Raw genomic sequence first — 6,000 nt, forward strand, 5'->3', positions numbered from 1 at the left:
GTCAATTACCTTGTTAGATGCATTAACAATTATCTATGATCATATTAGATAAATATTTGAATTGGACAGAGGGCATGAAACTATAGGACTGCTACACTATCAACTGTCTTCTAAAGAAGCTCTCCAAAGGGTTATTTTAGAATATGCTAGTCATACAACTACTGTGTGACTGTGGCATATACAAAAAGCACATTGCATATCTGTAGCATATCTGTGTGACTGATAATGCATAAAATCAACCTTACTTCTTTGGCCACAAGTGACTGGACCAGGGATCAGTGCTTCAGCTAAGGACAACATATAGGTTGAGCTTTAGAGAGATCAATCACCAAGGACATGGCATGGCTCAAAATTCTCCCTAATAGGGGCCTTCTGTTTTAGAAGGTGACAAACTAATCCAATCAGATATTTTCTCTTGGAAAATATAAATGCTGGGTGAACAAAGGAAAAGAGGGTAGGTCTTCAGAGCTCAAATACTAAATACTGCTAAATTAACGTTCTGTGAGGTTCTGAAAGTACTAGGGTCAAGAGACAATATGGCTGCTTGGATGACTTCCCATCCAAGTTTACATTCAGCCCTGATCACCAAAGCTGATATGCATGTACTTCTTCATTGCAACCTACCAGGGACTAACACATCATATCACCACTTTTGAAATTAGAAAACAGGCTCAGAGGTCCAAGAGCTTGACCAAAGGAACTCAGTTGGTAGGTAGCAGAACCAGAATTCAAAGACCCAGGTCAGCACGATTCTTCTATAATATCCTGCCATTTACATGAGCAAGTGGCCTCAAAATCAACAAAAGACAAGTAGAGGTTGACATGCGTCAATGGAAAGAGGCTCAAAAGGAAGCGTTTATACACAAGAATAGAAACGTTCTGGAAGTATGTCTGAGGATGTGAAGTAGGAGTGGGCACACCAGGTTTACCTTGGTTAAACCTGGGCCTCTCCATGGAGCTCCAGATTTAGCTGTCTTTCTTATGCAAATATAAACCCCACAGGGCAGGACCTTAATCTCTAGCTTGCTCACAGGTTAAAGCAGAGTTTGAAGCTGGGTGCAGTGGCTCATGCCTGTAATCCCAGCACTTTGGGAGGCCAAGGTGGGTGCATCCCCTGAGGTCAGGAGTTTGAGACCAGCCTGGTCAACATGGTGAAACCCCATCTCTGCTAAAAATACAAAAATTAGCTGGGCGTGGTGATGTGAGCCTGTAATCCCAGCTACTTGGGAGTCTGAGGCAGAAGAATAGCTTGAACCCAGGAGGCAGAGGTTGCAGTTCAGGAGGCAGAGGTTGCAGTGAGCTGAGATTGCGCCATTGGGCCATTGCATTCCAGCCTGGGCGACAAAAGTGAAATTCCATCTCAAAAAAAAAAAAAAAGCAGAGTCTGACTTAAAATAAGTGCTTAATACACGATAAATGAACGAACTGAATGAATATATGATAAATGAATAAATACATGAATAAATGAACGAACTATCAAGCTAAAGAAACATTCCACATTGTTGGGGGAAGGGGTTACAATGAAACAGACCCTAGCAGTCATTTACAAATATAGTTCATCCTCATTATTTGTGGATCCCATATTTGCAAATTTGCTTACTTGCTAAAATGTCTTTGTAATCCCCAAATTAATACTTGCAGAGCTTTCAAGGTGACTCACAGATATACACATAGTAGTGAAAAATATGTCACTCTTGCCCACGTCCTAAGCTAAGGTCAAATAAGATGACCCTCGGCCTTCTTGTTTCAGCTTTCATACAAAGATGACCAGAGGACAGAGACAGCAGAGGGCAGTGCAGTGTAGTGAAAGAAGCTCTGGCTCTGGGGCTAACTGGACGAGTCTGAATCATAACTCTGGCACCTGTTAGTGGAGGGGCCTTAGGCAAATTGCTTAACACTTCTGTAGTTCCTTTATTCTTTTGTAAACAAAGAATCTACCAAGATGAGCTGTTTTTAGGAATTAGGATTATAATCTATGTGAGATATGTATATATGTATATATATGTATATATTTTCCCTGGAAACAAAAGTTGAATATTTGATAATTCAGTGTTCTAGGCAACTTTATAGAATATAACTACTGCAAATAATGAGAATTGACTGTAATCATTTATAAAGAAATAACAGAGAAGTAGACAAAACAATTATTTGGATGAGGTAGAGGCAGGCTTCAAGATTTTGAAGAAACAGAATTTCACCAGGCACATACGGTGTGGAAAAGACTTGCGAGGAGAGAGAACGGCACCTACAGAGAGAGGTCCAGATGGTGGAAAAAAACAGACAGGTTCAGGAAATGGCACTTCAGAGAGTCTAGAGCAGAAGATGAAGCCAGAATACAGTGCCATTGTGCTTCTCTGCACCCTGTACACACTCTGTACTGAAGAACCTCACTCTCTGCATTTAATTATTGGTTTCTAGTTCTCTCTTCCATTAAACTGTGAGCTCCTCAAGGTCAAGGTCTCTAAGAAAAAAATCATAGCCAGAGTCCTCTAAATTTGCAAACAAGTTATTATTAAACATAAATACTCCCAAAAAAAGTGTACAAAAATAACCTTGGTTTTCAACTGCAGTCATAGCAACACACAACTGGTACAGATTTGCAATTTGTCCAGGATTTTTCTGATGACTGCTGTAATTCTGTCATAAACTCTTCTCATTGTTTTAGACACCCAGACATTTGTTAGAACAGTTTTAAGATCTTGCTCTTTTTAGTATATAATTGATTGATTGGCTGATTGACTGAGATGGGGTCTCACTATGTTGCCCAGACTGGTCTTAAACTCCTAGGTTCAAGCAATCCTCCTGCCTCAGCCTCCCAAGTGGCTGGGATTACAGACGCATACCACCATGCTAGGCACTAGTGTGATTTATTAATAAGGCTTAAACATACGGTCCATTAGACAAGGCTGCCACCTCAGAGTAACGATTTCTTTTAATTCACTCTAATAAACTTATTTCTGTATATGCAAGATACAGTTTTACCACAGTAAAATACAAGGAAGCATACTGATATATATGTTATGAACTGGATAAGAAAAGCAATATAATTTTTTCCACAAAAGCTTGCAAAATCCTGGCCAAACCACAGTAAACATGTTAAACTCACAGCTTACATTTCTCCACTGAGAGTTAGGAAAAACAATTCCAGTTTTTGTAAAGTCATGAAACTAAACACTATGAGAATTTACAAGATTTTGTAAACCTGTATATTCTCCCCACCCCCATACACAGTAGCCAAAGGAGCCTATCAGTCTTACTCCAATACTTCACTTTCCTCCAACCTCCAAAATAAAACCCTCACTGTCCAATATCTGAATTCATATTTTCAAACGTCTAAAATCTTAATCAAAACTAAGAGCAGTGCATTAGCTTTTTCCCATACAATTCTAGGTATAATTTTACTTAGGCACAACATAGTTTGTACTATTGTCTAAAAACATATGGCTAGAATCAACATTACTAGAAACCAAACGAATATACTATGAAAGTGAAAAGGGAACAGGGAATCTGTTTTTAAACAGATTCAATGCTGTTATTATGCATTCATAGGTTGGGTGTGATCAAATCACATTGTACTGTACAGCTAAGTATGTCCTATATTTTATGACAAAGTAGGGTAGCCAGGCCCTTACACTGCAAACTCGCAGAAACCCCAGTCAAGCTGTTTAAAGTATAATCCAATTCAATTTACTTAAAATAATAAAATTTAAATTCCTTGCTTCTAGTTAGCCCTTTTCAACTGCATTTTCGGCGATTATCACCAAAAGAACTACATTAGGACATACATTCTAGAGCGAGTATAATGATCAAATGCCATCTTAAGGAAGGCAAAAGCAGTTTACCATGAAGAAAACCGATTGAAGTTCCCAACCTTGCCAAATTCCCTGTTCAGCGTATTCTGCCTCTCTCAGTTCACCTTCCAGCTGCCTGGAAGAGGCAAGTGGAAAACGTTAGTTTTCAGGAGAGACGAGAATGGAATTTAGGGGTTGCTAGGGGGTGATGGACTCACTCACGGACCGCAAGGCACAAGACAAGTGGCCAACGTCTCCTAGGCAAATGAGGCATGAAGAATGAGGGCTGGAGTCAAGGGGGAGATGGAGCGAGTATAAAAAGGCAAAGGACGCGCAGGGGCCCGCGAATAGGGGAGGGGCACGACGCGCAATCCCTCCCTCTCCAGCCCGGGGAGAGGGGCGGGGGATGCCGCGCTGGTTAATTTGCCTAGCATTGTTGCACCTGGGTAGCAATGGGATTCAGGCCGCGAATCTGGTTCGAGTGTGAGGAGGACGCTGAAGGGAGCCAGGAACTTGGGTGGGGGAAACAGAGCACCTGTGCCCGGGGGAAAGGGAGGAAAACCCCCTATCGCCCCGGAGGGGCAGGGGCTGACCCCAGCGGACGACTCTTCTCGCCGATGGCCGCGACGTGGGACTCCGCACGCTTTCCCTCCCCACAGGAGCTCCGGCAGGCGCGTGCCGCCCCTCACAGCCCCAACGGCAGCAGAAACGGAGGCGCAGGGCGCCCCCAGAGCCGGGAGAACGGCACTTCCCGCGAGTCCTTTCCCCGACAGCCCAAGCCCACCTGGGCTGACCAGAAGCCCTTCCTTCAGACCGTACTCTGCCACTCCTCTGAGAGCTTAAGCCGTCGCCGTAGAGGTCGCCGTCGCCAGGACAGTCTCGGCCTTTAGCACCTAAACCTGAGGCAGAGCACCCGAGAAGCGCCACTACCACTTACCAGGTTACCTCTTACTGCACACAGCCTCCTCGCCCCGCCCCCCGACCCAAGCTATTGGTTGCCGGGCACCGCCCCATTGGTCTATTGGGCCGAAGACGACGCCGTTCAGTCACCTAGACTGGCATATATGGTTTTTATTGGTCTAAATGTGAAGCAGGGCCCGCCCACTCCCTCACAAGTTTCAGCTTCTGATTGGTTTTAATGTCTGTCTTTCGCGGCCTTCATTTTTTTTTTCCTGGGACGGAACGCCTCCTTGTGGGAGACGCCGGCTATGATTGGCTGAAAGGATGCTACGCTAGCCTGGGATAGGCATTGGGCCAAGGATGCGCCCGACCCACTGGTTGGGGAGGATACCAAGGAGCAGCACTCTGGGTTTGTTTACACAGGGCTCTTGCTCCCGCTTCGTCTATTGGCTGAGCTGGAAGCCACTGCCACCGAGTTTTGCCTGTCAGCCTAGCAAGGAGGAGGGTGGGGGCGGACCTGGGTAGGATTTCCCCCAACTGTCAGTTACCAAGGGAGGAGCTTTGATTCAGGCTGCTTCATCCCTGGTGCTATGCTCTGCAGGGAAGATTAAGAAGTTGGGCTCCTCGGGAGGCTGGAAGGAAGCAGGGGGACGCTGGAAAGAAGCAGAGGGATGCTTCCACGTTTCTAGAAACAAACATAACTTCTTGAGTGCTTTAAAAAAATAAAACTTTATTCCCCCCGTTAGATGTAGGATGTCCAATCTGCTTGCAAAGGACTTCGAATTTTATTCCACAGGAAGTGGGGATTTCTTTGGGGAGCTCCTACTTTATACATCTTTGTCTCCCTCCACCTCTCAAGCTGACTGTATACATGACACAAAGTAAATAAGGGATTGCAGAATGAATGAAAAAAATATAAAAATGAAGAAGACAATTAAACTTAAGTAACAGTTATAAATGTTAGCTATATACTTTGATATGGTTTGGCTCTGCATCCCCCCCAAATTTCATGTTAAATTGTAATTCTCAATGTTGGGGGAGGGACCTGGTGGGAGGTTATTGGATCATGGGAACAGTTTTCCCCCTTGCTGTTCTGTGATAGTGAGTTCTCACAAGATCTGATGTTAAAAAAAAAAAAAAAAAGTGTGTGTCACTTCCCCCTCAGCTCTCTCTCTCTCTTGCTACCATGTGAAGACATGCTTGCTTCTCCTTTGTCCTTTGCCCTGAATGTAAGTTTCCTGAGGCCTCCCCAGTCATGCTTCCTCTTTTCTATATAAATTACCCAGTCTAAAGTATTTCTTAATAGCAA

The 6,000-nt window shown here is 44.0% G+C and overlaps 1 protein-coding gene across 4 annotated transcripts in view; it reads right to left on the reverse strand.

Moving 5' to 3' along the window:
• PAIP2B (poly(A) binding protein interacting protein 2B) overlaps window positions 1–4,772 on the reverse strand; it is a 42,039-nt gene extending 37,267 nt beyond the window's left edge. The window contains exon 1 of one of the 4 annotated variants that reach the window (XM_012475694.2): window positions 4,729–4,772. The gene's annotated coding sequence lies outside the window, so the exon portion shown is untranslated. Of the gene's footprint in view, window positions 1–3,842; window positions 3,921–4,575 lie in introns of those variants that run through there. The other 3 variants (XM_012475693.2, XM_012475692.2, XM_012475695.3) reach the window with 3 other exon arrangements.
• Between the last annotated feature and the right edge of the window lie 1,228 nt (window positions 4,773–6,000).

The sequence above is a fragment of the Aotus nancymaae genome, unplaced genomic scaffold (genome assembly GCF_030222135.1).
Source record: "Aotus nancymaae isolate 86718 unplaced genomic scaffold, 86718_ANA_hifiasm-v0.15.2.pri h1tg000057l, whole genome shotgun sequence".
NCBI lineage: Eukaryota > Metazoa > Chordata > Mammalia > Primates > Aotidae > Aotus > Aotus nancymaae.